Source organism: Dreissena polymorpha, chromosome 1, assembly GCF_020536995.1.
Source record: "Dreissena polymorpha isolate Duluth1 chromosome 1, UMN_Dpol_1.0, whole genome shotgun sequence".
NCBI lineage: Eukaryota > Metazoa > Mollusca > Bivalvia > Myida > Dreissenidae > Dreissena > Dreissena polymorpha.
In genome coordinates, this window is record NC_068355.1 from 11,351,258 (window position 1) to 11,375,207 (window position 23,950).

A 23,950-nucleotide genomic window follows, 5' to 3' on the forward strand; every position below is an offset into this window, starting at 1 on the left:
ACAAGACTGTGACATTGCGCAGGCTGGTCTGAGCTTTACTGGAAGCATATGAAGTAAGACCCATTTAAGCATGACACTGGTCGTTAAATATATTAACTATTTACTACTCCTGCTAATACTGCTAAATCTATTGCCAATTATGAGAATAATGATATGTCTAAAAATAATTATTTATATGTTATAAATTTGTATGAATATTATTTTGCATTTATTTTCATTAACATCAAATTTTAATATTAAAAAAAATATATTGATTTATAGTGAATTGTTTAAAAACCAATTTAGGCCAGAAAACAAAAAAACAAAATTCATTAATGTAATATCAATACTCTTACATTCGATTTGCATTATCACATTAAATATATATTTGCTCATTTCACCAAATAGAAACTTACATGGCATGTCATTTTATCAGGCAAGAAGCATGACAAAGAATATCATAGAGTGACATCACTCCCTGCAGCACAAACAGGAGTACTTCTCCAAGAAAGGTTTAAATGTGATGGAATATCATGATCGAAATCTTCATTTGTAATCTTCTGAAAAGTTTATATATCAATTTATTTCTGAGAAAAGGCAGTTTAGCATTGGCAGATTTATTTAATCAGAAATCCCCAGGCTGCACTGAAAATAGGTTCCTACATGGCATCAACAATGAAACATTCAACAAAACTTGTTTTATCAGGTGTACAATTTCCATGTTTCAAATTTTCTCAAGGTTTGCAGGTCCAATTTTAATGCATCTTTCTACCACTGGGGAAATTCCTGACAATTTATCAAACTTGTAACAAAAACTTAGCATCATACAATGAATGGTTTTCCAACTGCAGTTTGTATCATTTCAAAAGATAGGCAAACCTTCAAATTGCATTTCTGAAATTAAATCTACTCTGATGAATAGACAATGAATATCAAATTGCCATTTTTCAATGCAATTAAATCAGATTCAATCAAGTAATTTGACTCATTTCAATGTATGTTTCCTGTGTTACCATAATACATTATATTCTCATATAACGCAAAAACATATTATGAAAGATATGCCATGCTGGGATAAAGTTTTAAAAAGGAATCATCATCATCATCATCATCATCATCATCATCATCATCATCATCATCATCATCATCATCATCATCATCAATAGCAGCAGCAGCAGCTTATTAATCATATTTATCATCATCTGTATATCAATCACCACCACACCACCAGCATAATGACCACCAACATTAACACCAACATTATAATCATCATCATTATCATCATCATTACTTTTCAGTTTCAATAGAACAGGGAACCCAAAGCCATCAAAAATTGTGATACAACATCTTATTCAGTATCAATTTTATCAAATTAGCAGTCCTCTTCATAAATTGTACCATTAAACAATGCAAAACAAATATTTACAGTTATGTCATGTTTACTGGGTTACACAACTTATTTTTCTATAGTCTTAGCTACATTAAACAATATATCTATAAACCTAATACAAGTATTCACCTTATTACATGCATATGAGCCGCACTCTGTCAAAAAGGGGTTTAATGCATAAGCGAAAAGTGTTGTCCCAGATAAGCCTGTGCAGTCTGCACAGGCTAATCAAGTACAACACTTTCCGCCTAAACTAGATTTTGGCTGAAAAGAGACTTTCAAGAAGAAGAAACAAAAAATATCATTAAAGCGGAAAGTGGCGTCCACGATTAGCCTGTGCAGACTGCACAGGCTAATCTGGGATGACACTTTAAGCACATGCATAAAACCCCCTTTTCACAGAGCACAGCCCATATATATGTTAAGTTGTTCAAATGACAAGCATGAATTGCTACAAATTAAACTCTGATTTGTTCTTTCAATCATATGCTTTAGTTGATTTCACATCAGTGCTGACTTAAAATTAAATGGTCACTTTTTATTATGGTTGATATATTAATAATAAATGTCTGAATTATCCTATGACATTTATAACAGTGTGAGTACAGGAAGGTTAATCCATTTAAAGAAATATGGCTTTATTTAAATACTTGGCACTAAGTTAGTTTATACCATATGAAATATAACAATTAAATGCATCCTATCCTATTTTAGAACAAAAAAGACAATGCTAAAGGTATATCATATCTATAAAAAATATTGTAAGAGTTTAATACCTAGTTTAAAAAAAATTACCATAATAAAATATCAAATGCTTTTGAAGAAAAAATCTGAATTAAATATGTAAAAATATAATACATATACATTCAATAAAATGGAATACAATTAATGAAACAAACTCAAAAGTTAACTTACGTTTTTCATACTTCAAAGTTTTAAACTGTCAAATGCTGCACACAATAGATATTGAGTCCTGGAACCAGTTTCTCTAAAGTGCGGCAAAAATCAATGCCAAAAGTATGTTGCGCTTCAGTATTTTAACGTGTCACTATCGAGTGTATTGAGTATATCAAACATACATCAACATCAAAATTGGAAATTGTCCCCAATAACTCGATGCCGGCCGAAAGCTGTGAGTTGGTATTTTTCAGATATTCCAATTGGTGGACAATAATAAAAAGATTGATTATCGCTTATTGTAAATATTGTGTGTAATTTATCTTATAATTAGCACTGTAATTTCCTTTTTAAAAATAAGTTTAAAAAAATATTTTGAACTTTGAGTCCACTTGTTTTTATTTCCAATTGAAGATTTTGGATACTTCTTTAAAGTCCCTTTGTCCCTGAGTCACTCTTCTTTTACTGTTCTATCATTCAAACAATTTTTTTCACCAACCACAAGCAAAAATCAATATATACCACTCAAGTCCCAGCCCAAGAAAAAAACCCTCCTACCAAGTGGCTTCAGTTAGTTTCCAATGAACAATGTAGATGACAAAGACAATTCTGAATTCATCAGACATTTTCTTTTATGCTGATAATTAATTTAGTCCCTGCCCCAATATGTCAGTATTCTGAACTACTGTGATCAAGCTATAGCCAGCCCCTTATATGCAGCAAGGAATTGTGGGATATTATTTACATACATATGGCATACTTAACAATGTCGTCAACTTAAGAGCAGGTGCTAGCAGGCAAAAGCAGTCATAAACTATCATAAAATAAACGCTGAATTAATATTCTGATTTTCCAATGAGCCAATCAGAATCAAGGCAGCGTGCGACCAAATCCTTTTATCTCATAAGGTCGAGTGTGTATTGATTTAATTTCAAAAGAAATCAGCCATACATGGGGTGAACTCACCCGAAAAGAATAACACCAGCTTGGGCTGATTTATCGTACCATCATAAATAAATTGTATGATACACTTAACTTATTACTTACTGTTACATATAATTACACCTAAATGGGACCCCATCAGATGAAATGATACCTTTGAAGTAACTGATACAGAGTGTGATAACCCACTAACAAAAGCCCCTATTTATTATATAAGTCAATTTTCAGATACTGATTTAACTTTCCAATTAACAAAACACCTGTCAGGTTTGTATAATTTTCAACCAATAACTGGAGGTTTAATGTAATGGCCTGAGGGGACAGAAGTGTGCCATGTATCTATCACTCCATCACACTTTAGAAAGTGTTTAATACCCGCTGTTTTAATGTTGTTTATTTTCATTAATAAAACCTACACAACTTAAATACTAAAAATACTTGATATGGGACAAACCATAATTAATATGATTATATTTTATACATGTTTATTTTTAATGTTTGGATTTTGATGAAGAGCAAAAATATTTATGGCCCTGTGCTAATGGGACAAAATTCTTCTGCTTTTGGTCGTTTTGGTTGTGTTGCTTTTTTATAAAGCAGACGACATATGTTACATGACAGCCTGCTGCTTTTTAAAAAGATTACTTTTTGTAACTTAGCAACAATTCATCATTCAAATATTTATGAGCTTTATGAGCATGTCTTTGTCTAGATTACAGTCCTGCATGCCACCCCCTGCCCCCCTCCTTCTGATAGCAATCATAATGTTTGGTTTAATGTTAACTCTAGATTCAAAAGAAAGAGATATTAGATTGCTATTTATTAATGAAAATCATGTAAAACAAAAACATATTAATGTGATACCCAATTAAATTAAATTTTAAAATGAGTTATTAAGTTTTCCATAGATTATAATACTATTGTATGCTTATGCGAAAGTTTTTTGTTAAATAAGACACAGTAAAAATTCATGCACATTAATCTGAAAAATTATAGTGTGGTTTGTATAGACAAATCTACAGTGTTCACTAAAAAGAACTTTAATATACGTGCTTTATTAAGTCAATTAATGATAACAATAACATATAAATATGCAGTTAATTTTATTTATTATAAATAACCAAGCAAATGCATCAATGATTTAAGGAATAATATTTTCTCTTTTGGTATGCAACCAAATTTAAGTCCATTATGATGGGTAATATTTCTAACTTTGAAGAACTTAACCAGTAATTCTGCAGACAGATGCATATTGTTTTACCATAATGAATCTGATAAATTAAATAAATCAAAGACTCATTTCAAAACTGTTAAAACACACATGGACAAGGCTACAACACACCATGATGAGTCACTGGCAGATATTGCTGCCTCACAGGCATCAATGCAGTCATTAAATTCATGCAAAGAGTCTACTATTTACTTTATGAGTATTGTTTGCGACATGCAAGTGTGGCTTTTGGGAGGAGGATCATGGGATATGTATTTCATGCCATATATGGTAGCAGCTACGCTAACAGTCCCAGCTAAAGTGCACCAAGAGTGTGTAAATAATTGCACGTCAGCTTTTAACCCATTAAAAGGCTGCGTGCACAAAAGCCTAAAATCAATGGAAACTTTTAATCACAACAAATCCTGCCGTGCACCCGAACTAACTTACTGTGAAGCCTTACTGTATCCCAATAACACATCACAGGATTATGGGTAACAGGCGTGCAAACAGTCTTGTGGAGTCGTCCCTAATGGTTGTGAAGTTGTGAAGTATTGAACAGATTGTGCCCAAGTAAATCTGTGTACATCAGTGCAAACAATGGTTAGATATCGGAGGCAAAATACATTAGCATTTAAATCAGTTACTATAGCAATGGATGTGGATGGAGGCAGGCTGATTATATCTCATTAATATTTACATCAGCAACTATGGGCCCCATGTAATAGAATGGGGGGAGGGGGGATGCTGTTATTTGTGACAGGGACTGACATTAAGAGTTGAAAGGAACGTCAGACAATAGAGCTCATAATACATTGCTTTGATGTACTTGTTTAGCAAATTAGTTTGGGGCTAAATATGATAAGTTTAGAGTTTAAATTAATATAAAATAATTGGATTGCTTAATATTTGCATGATTATTATAACTGAAAGAGTTGTTTCTTTTACCCTTAACCCTTTACCCCTTAGATATGTGTTTTGATGCATTTGTAGTCCCTTAGAAAGTTACATGACATTTCTTTCTAGATTAAAGTTTAATAGGCTTCATTTCTAACCCTTAGATACTGATGAGCAGCAAACAGCATAAAACCTGAACAGACTGTGAGTTACTCCCAGGTTGTTTTGGTTTTATGCTATTTGCACATAGCCATTTGCACTTTGCTTCTGAGTGGGAAAGAGTTGAGTTGTTTCATTAGTTAAAATGATATTCTTGTCCTTTTTTGTTTTTCAAGAAATCACTAATGGATATTCAAATTCAACTACATGTACAATGCCGAAACTAAATGTCAATTTTGTTTCCACTTATATTGCCAAAATAAGAATGCTAGGTATTAGTCCATTAAACTTTGTTTGAGCATTAGGCCCGATTTAATAACATGCAATGATTGGTAGGTCAATATTCAAAAACACAATCTGAAATCCATCCTTTAGGTTGTTTTTGTTGATTTTAAGTTAATTAAGAGAATATGATGAATGTAATAAAAACTGATAAAACCTTGAATTAAGTAATTTCATTGAAATACGGAAAAATGAATGAAAACTTAAACTGGAAAACATTTTTTTTTATCTTTACACACAAAGTGAGGGAATTTGGGTAAGAGAACTATTTTTTAAGCCTTAATATTCTAATATTCTTAAAACATGCACTTGTTGCACCTTATCAAATGTTATTTGATCATCTGAATAACAAATTCATAAATATTGTTTTCACCATTTTTTTTTTAAAACACATTATATGCTATTCCTATGCTTTTCTTTTACAAACAATTATTTAAAGGCTTATAATGAAAAGCTAAATACAATTACCATTGTAATTGTAAAAGTGCTTTCTTTGATCATAAATCCATTGAGATAAAATACTGAATATTATATTCCACTCAATATTCTTTTAAATCATCACATTTCATTCACTAAAAACAGTTTGAAGACAACATTAGCTCTTCCAAATAAACAGTATACATATTTTATGAAACAACAACAAGTGCAGTGGAAATGACATTAACTACCTTTACATTTAATGAAATCTGACACTACATCTTAAAACAATACCAATAACTTAACAATAAGTTAAATAATACACAACTGCTTTTAGAACTGTTAATGTCCTTAAGGACTTTACAGTTCATTATTTCACTGAGCTAATTCAACATTAATGATTAATGATCATAAATATCATTATATATCTTGGAATAAGCTAACATTCTTTCATTCTATGACTCTAATCTGATTTATGAGGATTCTGTGCAAACACTAGCATTGATTTTCCTAATTTTTAATTGCAAACGAGCCTTTCATGCCGTTCACATGAGTAGTCATTGCACTACATGAACTATCATTGTTTGTGGAACTACATAAATATAGTATAAGAGATGCTAAAAACGCAGAACTGTCTCAAAAGACAATTATGAGTTACATGCTTACAGCACCCTATCCCAATCATGATTACAATTTGTGCCTTTCATGCAATAAATACTATCCCTTTAGTTTGTTCCCTCGTCTACAATTTTACTCACGTCCAAATGAAACTTAATTTTATGTAAGCACAAAAAAGGTAGTATTTACTGGGGAATATAAGCGCTAATAATAGGTCTTTCTAAATATGGAAGCATATCTTTATTCTTCAAGCAGTAATAGCTTGCTTACATTTTCAGCCGTAAATGAAATTTTTGTAAAAATCGTTTTCATAGGTTATATTTTCCCTTATATAAAAATCCTGATATCTTATTTTCCTGAGACAGTTATAAAGGAAGTTTTTTTTTAAATTCTTATAATGCTTGATTTTCCTCTTTTTAATCATTGATTTTATTATTTTTACATCTGTCATATAATAATTGTAAGAAAGAACCATTTTGACTGATATTTCCAGCTATAACAAATTTTGATGTTTTTATTGCAATGACTTCTGAATTTTAAAATATTTTAAACGGAAAACATTAATTTAATAGAAGTTAAAACATATTATTGTTCTTGTACAAGCATTTATTTTAAAATAAAATAAAAAAAATGCATGTTCTTACGGATTATCACAGTTAAAATCACAAAGAAAACCGAACCCATTTTGCATTAAGCTGAAATAAAAATTATTTAGTTCATCCATAATGAATATAAATGCTTATTTATATAATTCACTTTGATTTTTTGTAGATACTCAGAGCATTTCCTGAAAATAAGAATACACACCAGTGATAAATAAAGTTCAAATTTGTAATTAAATATCCGTCAGTCACATTATCTTTAATCAAAATAATAGTACATTTGGAACGCCACTGTTAAAACAGTTATAGACACCATGATGCAATCAGAATTTTTCCGGACAAAAAGCAGTAAAACGGTCTGAAGGGAGAACTCGTTCATTGCCAAATCATTAGAATCTGGTAAGTATAAAATAAATATAAGTCATGTTTTCCTTACTCATAGAAACTGATTAATACAGAAGCCGTCTGAAAAAGAACTTGTTACCAAGATGCAGTGTGATGTCTCATGTGATTGGAATAGTGCTTGTAATGTTTCAGACTATGTTGTGATGACCACACTTATACATTCATTAATTCGGCTATAATTGGATGATGTAACACTGCATGAGTCTTTAGTTTATAAAAGTATTTTACTCACTGGAACAACAGAAAAAGCTATCTTGTCTGGATACATAATTGGAATTTGGATGTAAGGGAATACATTGCAAAACTTGAACACATTGCATTAAACCTTAATTTTGCTTAAATTATTTTTTACGTTAATATTGATAAAATTAACTCTAACAGTTAATAAACATCAAAATATTTATAAAATATTGATACCATATGTGGTGTTATTTATTTATGTTCTTTGTGCACATACAATTTTCTTCATACACTAGTATGTTTACAATACATACTTAATGTATATAATATTGTACAGTTTTGTACAATAACAATGCAATATGACAGGAATGCTATTACATATTATTCATATTGATTTTATTACATGAACCATGTAATTTTATCATATGATTAATTTATTCTTTAATAGCATTCCATGAATATATATGAGCTGTACTCTGTGAAAAGGGGGTATAATGCATGTGTTGAAAGTGTCGTCCCAGATTAGCCTGTGCAGTCTGCACAGGCTAATCAGGGACAACACTTTTTACCCAAACTGGATTTTTGAAACGAAGACACTTTCTTATAACTCTTTCAGTGCTGGAACCGAAGTTTGAAGGCCTTTGCAAACAGTTTGGATCCAGATTAGACGCCACAGAACGAGGCGTCTCATCAGGATCCAAACTGCTTGCTATTCTGATAGTATTCTTTGAAAAAAAATCGAAGAAGTGCTAATTTTAGAAATTCAGCAGACAACATTTTAGCAGACGATAAATTTCCCAGCATGCAAAGGGTTAAAGAAAAAATATATCATGAAAGTGGTAAGTGTCATCCATTATGTAAGCCTACGCAGCAGACTGCAAAGGCTAGTCTGGGACAATACTTTACACACATGCCCCTTTTTAACTCTTTAAGTGCTGGAACCGAATTTTAAAGGCCTTTGCAAACAGTTTGGATCCAGATGAGACGCCACAGAACGTGGCGTCTCATCAGGATCCAAACTGTTTGCTATTCTGATAGTATTCTTTGAAAAAAATCAAAGAAAATGCTAATTTTATAAATTCAGCAGACAACATTTTAGCAGAAGACAAATTTCCCAGCATGCAAAGGGTTAACAGAGCACGGCTCATATGTTTCAAGCCAGAATCCTCATGTTAAATTACAAATGAAAGTAATTTTATTTATCATAATAAGTAAGTATAAGCTTATTATGTATTAATTAATCAACTTTCCATTATCAGATTGTCTATAATTATGAACATGAAAGTTCATGCTGAAATAAATCACTCAGACACGATATATAGGTGTATAATTATAGATTTGATCGAGTATTTCTGGAAATTTAGATCATAAAAGTAAGACGTATTACTTTAACGATAATTATAATTGATACTTTAGACTGTAGACTGAAGCAATCCATGATATATTACATCACATTTTTTAATATATATTTTTAACAGACACTGTATCCCAAGGGAAGTTTTACATATTTCAATCAAGGGGACATATACCGGTAGTATAAGACCATTAATTTGCTGTTCTATTTGAAAATATATAACTCATAATTGAGCAAGAGATGTGTTTGTCAGAAACACAATGCCCTTTTTTACTTCATTATTTTTTATCGAGTGCACCGGGATTGTCTCCCATATGGCCATCGCCCCCAGAAAGACGTGTTAGTTGGTTACGGGGGATAGTGCAAGATACAGGAGACACCCCGTTCCAGAGGTGACCCTGGGTCTTTCAGTGCCCGGTGTATAGCACCTAGTACACTGCACCTCGGTTTAACGTCTCATGCGAAAGACGAGTTAGTAGGTTAGGTGCAGCGGGGGATCGAACCAGCGATCTCTGGATTGTGAAGCCAGTGTGTTACCACTAGACCACGGACCCGCTACAAACACAATGCCCCCTATTGCGCCACTTTTAAATAAAATTTCAATATATCATTTGGCAGGTTTAGAAATTATCTCCCTTTTAAAGCTTATAACTTCCCTTAAATTGTATTTTTGACTTTTACCTTGAAGGATGACCTTGACCTTTCACCACTCAATATGTGCAGCTCCATGAGATACACATGCATGTCAAATATGAAGTTGCTATCTTCAATATCGCAACAGTTATGACAAATGTTAAAGTTTGCACAAACAAACAAAGCAACAAACCAACAGACAGGGAAAAACAACATGTCCACCACTACACGGTGCCTATACCACATGACTTTTTAAGATCTGCGTTGGGAGAATAAAGCGCGACCCAGTTAACATTTTTAATGATGTCTTTTTTAATATTACACCATTTTTAATGGGATGAAGTGGAGAGCCCACTCATTTGTGAGAGTTTTCTATGGGTGTCATGATTTTTTTTAAACAAATAAGTATTTCTTCAGTGAAGTGCAACCGCGTGTTTGTAATATGAAGTCCCCACACAGAACCGACATTTTTCTAACCGTTCAAACGCGAGGTTGCACTTTACTGCAAAAATACTTTTTTGTTTAAAAAGATCATGAAACATATAGAAAACTCTTATGAATGAGCGGGCTCTCCACTTAATCCCATTAATAATGGTGAAATATTTAAAAAGAGATCCTTAAAAATGTTAACTGGGTCGCGCTTTATTCTCCCAACACAGATCCGAAAAAGTCACGTGGTATAGGCACCGTGCACTATAGTGGGGGAGGGACATAGATATTGTCTGATCAAAAATGTGAAATAACATGCACATTCCCCATAAAGCCTTCTATCTAGATTCCCAGTTTCATCAACATAGCATACTTTTTGAGTTATTGCAGGATCAAGATTCTGAAGGACAGACAAACACTACGAGGGACAGATGATCCTACTGAAGGTAAACCTATAGTCCCCTCAGGTTTCACTACAGGGGACTAATAAATCAGCCAATAACAAAGTTATCACAATTTAAATACATCTTTGAATACAATAGGTAAATCATCATTGACTTGCAAATGTAAATGTACCCCTCCCCAAAACATTACTCTCATCAAAAACCATATAATTGCCACTTGTAATGACAGTTCATACTATAAAAAGCTTAAAACAAATAAGATAAAATTGTTATCTGGTCTGTGAGAGTTTCTTAGAAAAACGGAAAAATGTCTTTACAGCTTTATATGTTTGACTGACCCTCTGGCAATCCCCACTTTGCAGTGTTAAACAGTAAATGGAGTAATGCAACTAGAAAAAATCATTGTTTTAAGACACTGTGCCAAAACTGTTTATCAGACAAAGTAATGTTTCAAACTCTGACTTAAAGTCTGAGCTACAGAAATATTACATATAAACAATTATTATTTGATTAAACATATGTTCATTAACTGTTTTATTTTATTAACAAGTGACTTTTATTTAAAAAGATAATTTAGAAGTGAAATAAACAATGTAATGAATTGATTTATATACTTTTTTAAACAAAATATTTTCATACAGAACATTGTATGTAATTATAATGTTTTTATGTAATAATAAATACTGACACAGTAATTGTCCAATATTACAAAATGTCATCAATAAAATAATATTTCTCTGTCAGAATAGCAAATTTTCAAATTCAAATAAATCCAGTTTCCAAGCCATGTCTATTATTTATTTCAAGTAACCCTGCCACCACCCATCTTATCTAAATCTCATTATTTTCCAAGGCATGAACTATCTACTTGACCTCAGGTCAAGTCATTCTGGCCCCTTCAATGTAAATAACCTGCCCCTTATTTATTGCAAAGGTTATGTCATTATAGCCCTAGCATGAAAATGCATCATTAATGTTGGAGTTTTCACAGGTCACGTTGTCACGCATACGTCAAGTTTGATGGTGGGAAACGCTTTAGTTCCCTAGCAACGGTTTTATATTGTACCTTACACCAAATAAAACACAGTTAGCTGCCTAGAGTGCAGTGTGTTGTAAAAAAGTTGAATGCAGCCATCAATATAATTTTCTACTTGCCATTTATGTCAATTACTTTATATTGTATCAACTGATAAACGAAGACAGTTAAATTCTCAGTGTCCTGCCTTACAAAACTAAATTGCAATCCTTAATATAATTTTCTGGTGACCATTCACATCATTCAAATGCAAGTAAAATAGTGCAGCAATGCCTATTAAATTCAACTCTAATCAGATAACAAGGCTGCTAGTGCCAATGCAATTTTCAAAACATTTGCCTGAATTCCTTTTATGCAAGACTGTAACAGAGGCCATCAAAGACATGTTCTTTGTTAGGGCCCATTAATCGACTGGCTGTGATGGCTGCTTTCTGGCTCTGGAGGTACTGTCCTGCAGTTCCCCAGCACCTTAATGCACAGTTGCAACTTACAGCCTTCCATTTATCATGCTATGGGAATCAAGCGAAGCAATCTAACCATAACTAAACTTGACACTGGCTATACTTAGTAGGCAATGCAACGACGTTGAATAACCCTTATAGAGGCTACAGTGCAGCAGGCCACATGACAATGCGTAAGGTCATGAATCGGACATCATCCAAGGGTCAAACTCGTAACCATTGTCTACGGACCCCTATTTTTGGACAAGCCCCATTCATCCTCCTTTTGTGACAATAAACAAGTTAAATTTACCCGACTTAAGTCCTGTCATTCGTGAATGTAAGATTTAATTATTGCATCCAATAAACGCCAAAGGGGCTTTACGCTGCACCTGTATAGCTTGAATGACAGAACGCGTCAAAGTTCACTAGGATTATATCATGGGACCCCTATGAAACCCCAAAAAGACGCTGGTCATCGTAAAGGATGCACACAACGTCAATAAAGCATTCTTATTCATGAATAGGATAAAACCTAACATTGACTTCTGTGGGTGTCAGACGTTGACAAGTTACAAATACGATTCTAAGTGTGGAAAAGTAAAGACAAAGGTCAGAGGTCAGGTAAAGGCACATCAATGTCTTAAAACTTCACCATCGGCTTTGACATTGACCAGTGAGGTTTTAAATACCCAGACATGTGAAATTTAAACATTTTTACCTCACTATAAAATTAAATGTATGCTTTCATTTTCAAATATTGCCTTTCAGCTTAAATGTTGCTCATACTTAAATTAACTCTCACATGATAAATTAATTACTTAAGTCTTTACAGATAAAACAAATATTTTCTTCTCAAAATCAACAAATTTTAACATGTTAACCAAGTTTATTTTCTATTAAGCATTTTCTGCATTTTTAGTTATTTGATTTGCTTTTGAAAACGGATCATTTTAGGTACAATGATGACTATAGTATCCTCATCTGAATTTAATAAAAAAAGATAATGGCTGTTGAAATGTAGATTCAAATAAAACTATAATGATGAACATTTAATTTATACATAATATTGTCAGCACATGTAAGTATATGTTGAATATATATTGCTCAGGATAACTAGTAGTTAAATAATTAATAATATATGTCAACTATTTAGCTTTTTAATCTAGGACAAAAATGATAGTAATGACTGTCAACTTTAACGGGTTGCATGTTCTTATCCAATATTTTATTGCATAATTTCAAATAAGGACAGTAATATGAAATAGTTATTGTATTTAATGTAAACATAGACAAAAGTAAAATAGGTACAACAATATCAATATCAGAAGCAGTATCATCAACTTACATGTACAACATAAAAAAAAGTACAGAAACATCAGCAACAACAACAATAACACACAATCACTTTATTTTTTATTGATTTGATTCTCAAAAAATCTGTTTACAAAAAATAAATGATTTTTGTATCTCTTAATTGACTGTGTTAAAACAACTGAAGACAGTTTCACTTACCAGGTATAGCATTTTAACATGATAATAACAAGACAAGTCTGTGTCCTCCAGACACCTTTTACCTAAGTTAAGTGTTCATGTGGTTAGATTTGTGGTTTTGTGGTGAAATTGCTGGCCATTTGCAATCCCTGTGGCTTGATGGGCCACTGACTCCACATGTGTATTGTGCAATATAGCCAGACAGCAAAAGGGTGATTGGGCAGCTTGAGGTCACACTACACTATCATGGGAATATAGTGGAAAATTGCTCATCACAAGCGAGTCTCACCAGATTAAGTAGTAAAGATAAGTGTGTAACAATCGGGGTCAGTAACTTTTTCACATCTTTGAGGGCAGAAACAATTTATATACTAAGAGAAATTTACAATCTAGATATATTAAATTTGCCTTAAACACTTTGTTCTAAAATTACATGAAATAATATTTAATAATTGTGGCCAAACAAAACACATTTCACATATAACATGCCCATTACAATGAATACATTTATAATATGGATAGTCTTTAAATGCAACATACAAAATGTTTATATACTATGGTAGAGGTTGGATAATACAATTAAGTTTAACTTCCTGTATCATATCTTGCAAAAAAAAAAATCAAATTAAGTTTCAGTTTCATCATGAAAAGGGCAAATTAACCAAGTACTATACAGGTTTAAGTAGTTTCTGGACACAGATATTCACTACATGGATTCATTTTATTGAATATTAATTTCTCCAAAACATAAAATTCCCCGTCCAATCAAGTTATTAATCTCAACAAATAATATCCCCTTGTCATAACAGAGCAAGCTGCTTAAAACAGGCAGAATTAAGATAAATCTCTTCATGAGTTTCGGCAATTCTCAGCAGAACATACCAGTGCCCCCCCAAACACACTCTTCTATGAAGTCACAATTTGCATCATCCATACTCATCTAATTGCGCTGCAAAAAATGATGCCATCCATCTAGCATGAAACCATGAGTATGCAGTTTTCCCGGAGATTTTGAGCAAATCTATTTTCAAAAAAACATGTTTCTTCCTAAACTTTAATTAGCATGCAGAAATGTGCACACCCTTCTAAGGAAAATAGTGCTTAGAGGGTATGATCGATATGATAGGATGCAAACTCAAAGGCATTTTTACACAGAAGCCCCCCCCCCCCCCCCCCCCCCCCCGCGAGTTTGAGCACATTGATTAAGGCCAGTTATCGTCCCATTGGTGCATCAAGGGGGCATTAAGTGGAAATAAACACACAAACTATTATGTCAAGGTTATTAAAAAAAAAAATTACATCTACAAGACAAATTCAGTTTGGGGGATTTTGGAAAGGAATAGAACAGGGAAAATACGTAAGTTATATATTATTTATATTATTATTGTTGTATCTTTTTTGTTTTTAAATGTTAATTCAATAACAAGAATGGGCCTAATATATACAAGTATATATACAATAAAACAAAAACAGGACTTTTAGTTCACCAAAGCCAATCTTGTCAACTTTTTTTCCCCATATATAAAATATTATAATAATAACAAAATACCAATTTTGTATCAATTGTTTAACCAAGACAATGGTAAATATTGCTTTGGATGACAATTACTTGTAATGTCAAAGGTAAATACAATATGTTTTAGCCATGGCCTGAGAAAAAGGGGGTTAATTGCATGTGCGTTAAGTGCCATCCTAGATTAGCCTGTGCATAGGGATGATATTTTCTGTATAAAAGTCTTTTCTTAGAAAAAAATACAGTTAAGGTGGAAAGGGTGATCCCTGATTAGCCTGTGCAGACTACACAGGCTAATCTGGGACAACACTTTACCCACATGCGTTAAACCCCCATTTCACAGAGCACTGCTCATTTCATAGTTTTTGACCCCTAACGCTTTCACCGTAGGGGAATTATGGTTTGTGCTCTGTGCATCAGTCTGTCACACTTTTCTGGATCCTGCGATAACTTTAAAAGTTCATCATATTTGTTCATGAAACTTGAAATTTGGACAGATGGCAATATGGAGATTATGCATGTCATTTCATTTTGTTCCTACGTCAAGAAATCTGGTTGCTATGGCAACAAATATATATTTTTTTAAATATTTTGGTGGAGCCGGTAGGGGACATATATTGCTTGGCAATAGTCTTGTTTTATCAGTGATGTATGCAATGTTTAACATTTCACTACAAAAAGAAAACAAGACATAAAAAGTGACCATTTGCGTGATGAAAAGGAGAAATTTTATGTTTATAAAAAAATATGAATGTCAACCCTGATTATTATATTGTTATAAAATTTTATGAGATTTGAACTCTTAAAAAATATAGTGTTTTAATTAAGACTAAAATAATTATAGAGGCTTAATTTTATTTACAGAAAATAACAATTCCAACCTGATAATTTCAGCAGATTTCTCATACATAGACAGCTTTAAAAAATTTATGACGGCTCCCTTACGAGTGAATGCGTGTGACTTTCGGCCTTAAATCAAAACTCTTATGGCAGAATGATGTTTTGGACCTATTTTATCACTATATGTGGTTTTTATTAAAATCATTTTTTGTAACTGCTTTGACGTTTTTCCGTTGCACAATGACCCCCCATCTAACAACCCCACTAGGAGTGACGATAGGCGGAAATTGTCATACTGTTTTATGGCAGTATAGCACCATGGTTTACATGAAAACATCTTAATTTAACGGCTGTAAAGAGGTGGCTGAGTATCTAGTTGTTTTTGAACAATAGAATATTAAAAAAACATGTCAAAGTTCTATATTTATAAATATTTGTAAATTTGGGTACAGACAGAAAGTTTAAATTATCATGTATCTTTCTTGAATAAATATTTTAAATTAGGCTTTATTTACAAACCAAAGAATAAATGGCATAACTATCCTTGGAGTTCTGTGTATCAGTGGGTACAATGTATCGATGAAATCCGAAAAATTCCAAGCATCTGCCACAGGACTTTTTAGTTCTGGTGCCAAGTTTTTTTATACAGTATCAAATATAAAAATATGATAGAAATGACCTATCTACAGGTAAGTATGTTCTCTTTTATAACAATAAATGAGGCATTCACAAGATCTTGCACAGTTGCATAAGTTTTATTATGGATTGAGAGAGTATTTCATGACTTTTGATAGCTATTTTACCAAATGGAAACATGCCGTGGTAAAATGACGCCTCCCCTCAGTGCGTGCGTAAGACGGCACTGTATTTTTAGTATTTGTTTACATATGGGCGTGCTTCTTCAATTACTTTGGCTCGCTAAAACTTTGTACACGTCTATTGAATATTTTTTTGCTCTTTCCTTGGTTGTTTCCAATAATATATTTTTAAATTTTAGTTGCCATCAATAAATGTAAGCTAAAGAGGAGACAATGTGACATTGTTAACACTTTATTGACATTAGAGGACTACCAAGTTCAGAGTTATTCTTAAATTATTTTTTTGAGAACTGTACTCTTGCTAATTTTATTTTGTTATTTGTAATGTAATGCACACATCTGTTTTTTTAAATGTACATAAAAATATACAAACTCATGAAATAAAAGGAAAACGTTTATGTGTTTTGTTTACCTAACAATATTATAACTTTTATCTAGTACACTTATAACAGTTCTGAACTTAATGCTATAAATCTAAAGAGAGGAGCTAAACTTGAATACGTAGTACTCTTCATAATTAACAAGATGGCTTCCATCATTAAGTAGTATGCAGCTGAGCTACAATTTCCCATCATCTCATAGTAAAAATTAATCACTTTACAAAAAAGGTTATTTGGGGCACTCTAAAGCCTGTTTACTGAGCAGAACAAGATATGTGCCCTTCTCTGTGAAAAATGGGTTTAAAAATTGTAACTAATGCTAAATGTTTAAAAGAGATAAAGTGTCATCCCAGATTAGCCTGTGCAGACTGCGTAGTATGCACCACATCTTATAAGCCCCAACAAACCATTAATCTTTTGGTTTCTGCCTGCTTACTCTTTCATGAAACCTAAAGTCATCTCCTTTTATCATATTTTAAATTCCATCAAATTCAGCAAATTTTTAGAACTGATATGCAATTTGGCAAAGAAAAGCAACAATTTTAATGTATTGGTAATACTCTGCATTCAAAGGACATTGATGTAAAAATGCATCAAGAAAAAACATACCAAACATTGACATAAATCAAAGTTTACTGAATGCATAACTTCGATTAAAAAGTAAATCTATTCAAAAAATTAGAATTTCGTACTATAGAGAATGGATATTGCCGTATTTATTGCACAAACATTTGGCTCCACGTGTGCCATTAAAACATCCCAATACAGCTTTATTTGGCAATTAATGCACAACAATAAATCCAACAAGATATTTGTTGTTATTTTTTAAGTGGAAATCATTTAAATTCAGCTTTAACAATACATTTTTTTGTAATTTCTATATTTATTTCAAAATGCTCTTTCCAGAATTGATACACAATCATTTCATAATGCATTTTTGTTATGTTTAAAGCATTTGAAGTGATATAGGTAACGGAGTCTTTGTCATGTGAAGTGTTTTAAGTTGTTTTCTGTTAGTAAAAACGTTTTATCAAGAGAATATTTTTTTTTACAGAAAACATAACAAGAAGATAAACTATTGTATATACAAAGTATAATATTACATTTAAACATAGCTAGTATAAAAATATGCAGATGGGCCTTGCTCTGTATAAAATGGGTTAAATGCATGTGGGTAAAGTTTCTCCCCAGATGTGGCAAAAGTTTTCTCTGAGCAGTCTGCAGAGAAAACACCCTCCCCTTTTATTAAATTTTTTTCATAAAAGGTCTGTACTTATCAAAAATTAAGTTTAGGCGGAAAGTTTCGTCCCTGATAAGCCTTTGCAGACATTCAGTGCTAATGCTATATGGATAGTGGTACTGCTATATGGACAGTGCTACTGCTATATGGATAGTGGTATTGCTATATGGACAGTGTTACTGCTATATGGATAGTGGTACTGCTATATGGACAGTGCTACTGCTATATGGATAGCGGTATTGCTATATGGACAGTGCTACTGCTATAAGGATATTGGTATTGCTATATGGACAGTGTTACTGCTATATGGACAGTGCTACTGCTATATGGATAGTGCTACTGCTATATGGACAATGCTACTGCTATATGGATAGTGCTACTGCTATATGGACAGTGCTACTGCTATATGGATAGTGGTATTGCTATATGGACAGTGCTACTGCTAAATGGATAGTGGTATTGCTATATGGACAGTGCTACTGCTATATGGACAGTGCTACTGCTATATGGACAGTGCTACTGCTATATGGACAGTACTACTGTTATATGGACAGTGCTACTGCTATATGGATAGTGGTATTGCTATATGGACAATGCTACTGCTATATGGATAGTGGTACTGCTATATGGACAGTGCTACTGCTATATGGATAGTAGTACTGCTATATGGACAGCGCAACTGCTATATGGACAGTGGTACTGCTATATGGACAGTGGTACTGCTATATTGATAGTGGTATTGCTATATGGACAGTGCTACTGCTATATGGATAGTGGCACTGCTATATGGACAGTGGTACTGCTATATGGACAGTGCTTCTGCTATATGGACAGTGCTACTGCTATATGGACAGTGCTACTGCTATATGGACAGTGCTACTGCTATATTGACAGTGCTACTGCTATATTGACAGTGCTACTGCTATATGGACAGTGGTACTGCTATATGGACAGTGGTACTGCTATATGGACAGTGCTACTGCTATATGGACAGTGCTACTGCTATATGGACAGTGCTACTGCTATATGGACAGTGCTACTGCTATATGGACAGTGCTACTGCTATATGGACAGTGTTACTGCTTTATGGACAGTGCTTTTGCTATATGGACAGTGGTACTGCTATATGGACAGTGCTACTGCTATATGGACAGTGGTACTGCTATATGGACAGTGGTACTGCTATATGGACAGTGGTACTGCTATATGGACAGTGGTACTGCTATATGGACAGTGGTACTGCTATATGGACAGTGGTACTGCTATATGGACAGTGGTACTGCTATATGGACAGTGCTACTGCAAATGGACAGTGCTTTTGCTTTATGGACAGTGCTACTGCAATATGGACAGTGCTACTGCTATATGGACAATGCTACTGCTATATGGACAGTGCTACTGCTATATGGACAGTGCTACTGCTGTATTGAAAGTGCTGCTGCTATATGGACAGTGCTACTGCTATATGGACAGTGGTACTGCTATATGGACAGTGGTACTGCTATATGAACAGTGCTTAACTGCTATAAGGACAGTGTTACTGCTATATGGACAGTTCTACTGCTATATGGATAGTGCTACTGCTATATGGACAGGGCTACTGCTATATGGACAGTGATACTGCTATACAGACAGTGCTACTGCTATATGGACATTGGTACTGCTATATGGACAGTCCTACTGCTATATTGATAGTGCTACTGCTAAATGGACAATCCTACTGCTATATGGAAAGTCCTACTGCTATAACAGTGCTACTGCTATATGTACAGTGCTACTGCTATGTGGTTCCTTCTTCAAAGGGCTGAATAAATGGACACTACATTGTAGCCTGAATGACAGAGTATTACCTTGATAGATTTTTCCCTAGACTTTTATTAAAATCACAGAAAAGGTAATAAAAACTAAAATATTTTTCTTCAATTTTAGTTTATACAAGATTATTCTGATCTTTCAAGCACAGGAAAACCTTTGAACATGTCATTTTAAATTTGTGCCCGATGCCTTATTATCTTTTTCTAAGTGAAGAAAGCACATTAAAATCATAATCTTACCTTATTTCAATTGAAGTTCGTCTTTTGCAAGGTCACAACCAAATGGATCAAAAAGCTCGAAAAACTCAAATGTGCAGATCACTCAGTTATCTGAAAGGGAAGAACAACATTCAGACTGCAAGTTCAATTACAAATATATCCGAAAACATTCGCTGTAATGCATATGGGGCCATTCTCATCAAATATCTCACAATAAATTAAAATTATGATACAATTTTATAACGAGTATTATCACTTATTTACTCAACATCAACACTCGTGATTCAGATAATTTCCGTTTTTCTTTAAGTTTTAATATTTTATTAAATGATTGTCATAAATAAAATGTGTGTCCTAAGATCTTTAATAAGACACGGTCATGGGTCTAAGGTTAAAAATTTGAGGGTCATGTTTCTTACGACCTCTCAGTTGGCCAATCTGATCCTTCTTTTGAGCATTTTTAAAAATAAAAGTGTGGAAACAATTTTTGTTAAAGCTCATGTTAAGCATTCAAATGTTTATTTCTCCTTGCATGAAAAAGATAAATTAAAAACACACCATTCTTTTGAAACAAAAATAACAAGAGATGTGTTTGTAAGAAACACAATGCCCCCTACTGCGCCGCATTGAAATAAAATTTCTATTTATCATTTGGCAGGTATAGAAATCATCTCCCTTTAAAGGTTATTACTTCCCTTGAATTTTGTCCGATCCAACCAGGGGTGGAGGGGTGGGGAGGGTCTCACAGTCAATTTTGACCATGTCAGACATCACTGACAACCAAGGCCTGTGGTTTAAAAGAGATCATAGCCAAAGGTTTTTTTTCTTTTTCATAATCAGAGCCAGAGTTTTTGTTTTTTTTCAGAATCCAGAATCCAGAAAAAAAGCCAGAGTTGATCTTGTATATGGACATAAGTCCACAGGCATGTAATATACATCAAAGAAATTATAGTTATATCATTTAAAAAAAACTTTGAAAAATCAATCATTTGGGTTATAAATAATCAAAATAATAAATCTGTACAGTAACTGTGAAAAGAACTTTAATTCTTGGTAAGGAAATATATAATATGAGATTTATAATTATATAAATTACTTCCCTTGAAAATAATTGTCTGTAACAAATCTCTATTTTTAGTAGCAAATAATTAACAGCCACTACCAGGACTGTAGACTCACCACTAAAAATGTGCAGCTCCATGAGATACACATGCATGCCATATATATAAAGTGGCTGTGTTCAATATTGAATAATTTTCTCCCTTTTTAAAGCTTATTACTTCCCTTAAATCTGTATTTTTTACCGTAAACCTTAAAGGATGACCTTGACCTTTTACCACAATGTGTTTGTCTGAAACACAATGCCGACTACTGTGCCACTTTGATTTATTTAACAAAAATATATACGTGGGCAGGTCAGATAACTTTGTCCATTTAAAGCTTATTACTTCCCTTGACTTTGTTTTTTCGACCCTAGACCTTGAAGGATGATGTTCACCTTGAAATTTTACTACTCAAAATGTGCAGCTCCATGAGATACACATGCATGCCAAATATCAAGGTGCTATCTTCAATATTTAAAAAGTTATGGCCAACGTTAAAGTTTTTTTCGGACGGACAGACAGACACACTGACTGACAGACAGTTCAAATGCAATATGCCATCCTACCGGGGGCATAAAAAATCCGTTCTTAATATACACAAAAGATGGCCCTAGTTTGCTCACCTGAGAGGAGTCAGTTCATTCAATCTTTACCAAACGTCAAACTTGACCTAGATATTGTCCAGACAAACATCCCGGTCAAGTTTCATCATTATTGAACCAAAACTCTGGCATATGGAGTGTTTTTGTTTTTGCAAGCTTTAACCTGGTGACCTATATTTTGAGTTGACCCCCCCCCCCCCCCTTACCAAACATCAAACTTTGCTTACAAAAATAAATATTATGACCAAGATTCATAAAATCTGAAACAAAATTGTGACCTCTAGAGTGTTTACAAGGATTTTGTATAATATAATTAAAATTTGGACAATCTAAGGGCAATAATTATGGCATCAATTATGTGATATATATAAAACCAATATTTGTACTAAGTTTCATGATGATTGGGCAAAAATGTGATTTCTAGAGTGTTCACAAGCTTTTTTTACTACTATAAATATAAGAAAACTGCCCCCCCCCCATGTTATTCAACTGACCGGAACCATTTTCGAACTCAACTCTCATATCAAGGAAACAAATGTTCTGACCAAATTTCATGAAAATTGGGCCAAAAATGTGACTTCTAGAGTGTTCACATGTTTCACTATATACATATTGAGAAAAATGCCCCGCCCACTGGCGGCCATGTTTTTTCACCGATCTGGACCATTTTCGAAGTCGTCCGAGATATCAATAAAACCAATGTTTTGACCAATTTTCATGATGATTGGGCAAAAATTGTGACATCTAGAGTGTTTACAAGGTTTCTCTATAGCCAAATAAGGAAAACTCCCCCCCCCCGGCAGCCATGTTATTTAACTGACTGGAACCATTTTCGAACTCAACTATCATATCAAGGAAACAAATGTTTTGACCAAATTCCATGAAAATTGGGCCAAAAATGTGACTTCTAGAGTGTTCACAATATTTTCACTATATACATATAGAGAAAAATGCCCCGCCCATTGGCGGCCATGTTTTTTCACCAATCTGGACCATTTTCCAACTCGTCAGTGATATCAATAAAACCAATGTTTTGACCAACTTTCATGATGATTTGGCAAAAATTGTGACTTCTAGAGTGTTTACAAGGTTTCTCTATAGCCAAATAAGGAAAACTACCCCGCCCACTGGCGGTCATTTTTTTCAACAGACCGGAACCACTTTTGAACTCGACCAACATATCATTAAGGCAAACATTTTGACAAAGTTACATGAAGATTGGGCATGAAATGTGACTTCTACAGTGTTTACAAGTTTTTTTGTTTTTTTTTTGACCTAGTGACCTAGTTTTTGACCCGGCACAACCCAGTTTCGAACTCGCCCGAAATTTTATTGGGGCAAAGCTTTTGACCAAGTTTCATGAAGATGGGACAAGAAATGTGACCTCTAGAGTGTTTACGAGCAAATGTTTACGGATGGACGGACGGACATACAACGGACAAAGACCGGTCAGAAAAGCTCACCTGAGCAATTAGGTGAGCTAAAAAAACAGAAACGTTTACATTTTGCAAAAAAACAACATATCCAGGACATGACATAAAAGCTGTATAATCAAAAATAACATTTATGTAACAAAGTGATTTTATTTAGAAATAATTTTTAAAAAATATGAAAAAATGAACCAAATAAATCAAAGGAGTCTCAATATAGCTA

At 33.3% G+C, this 23,950-nt stretch overlaps 1 protein-coding gene across 4 annotated transcripts in view; it reads right to left on the reverse strand.

Annotated features, from left to right (window-relative positions):
* LOC127871050 (uncharacterized) overlaps nt 1–23,950 on the reverse strand; it is a 77,941-nt gene that overhangs the window by 33,727 nt on the left and 20,264 nt on the right. For all 4 annotated transcript variants that reach the window (XM_052413698.1, XM_052413678.1, XM_052413692.1 and 1 more), the window contains exon 2: nt 20,614–20,703. The gene's annotated coding sequence lies outside the window, so the exon portion shown is untranslated. The remainder of the gene's footprint in view (nt 1–20,613; nt 20,704–23,950) is intronic.